We start from the raw sequence: 209 nt of genomic DNA, 5'->3' as shown, positions 1-209 counted from the left end.
CTCTCTCTCTCTCACTCACACACACACACACACACACACACACACACACACACACACATTCACTTGCTGTCTCTCACACACACACATTCACTTGCTGTCTCTCTCTCACTCTCTCTCACACACACGCGCTGTCTCTCTCTCACACACACACACACACACTCGCTCTCTCTCTCTCTCTCACACACACACACTCTCTCTCTCTCTCTCTC

General features: G+C 50.7%; 1 protein-coding gene across 1 annotated transcript in view; it reads right to left on the bottom strand.

Moving 5' to 3' along the window:
* The window catches only part of LOC107573995 (sorting nexin-13-like), a 22383-nt gene that overhangs the window by 21686 nt on the left and 488 nt on the right, over nucleotides 1-209 (bottom strand). The window lies entirely within an intron of this gene.

This window comes from Sinocyclocheilus grahami, unplaced genomic scaffold (assembly GCF_001515645.1).
Source record: "Sinocyclocheilus grahami isolate Dianchi unplaced genomic scaffold, SAMN03320097.WGS_v1.1 scaffold2085.1, whole genome shotgun sequence".
Classification (NCBI taxonomy): domain Eukaryota; kingdom Metazoa; phylum Chordata; class Actinopteri; order Cypriniformes; family Cyprinidae; genus Sinocyclocheilus; species Sinocyclocheilus grahami.
This window is presented reverse-complemented; position numbering and strand designations above follow the sequence as displayed.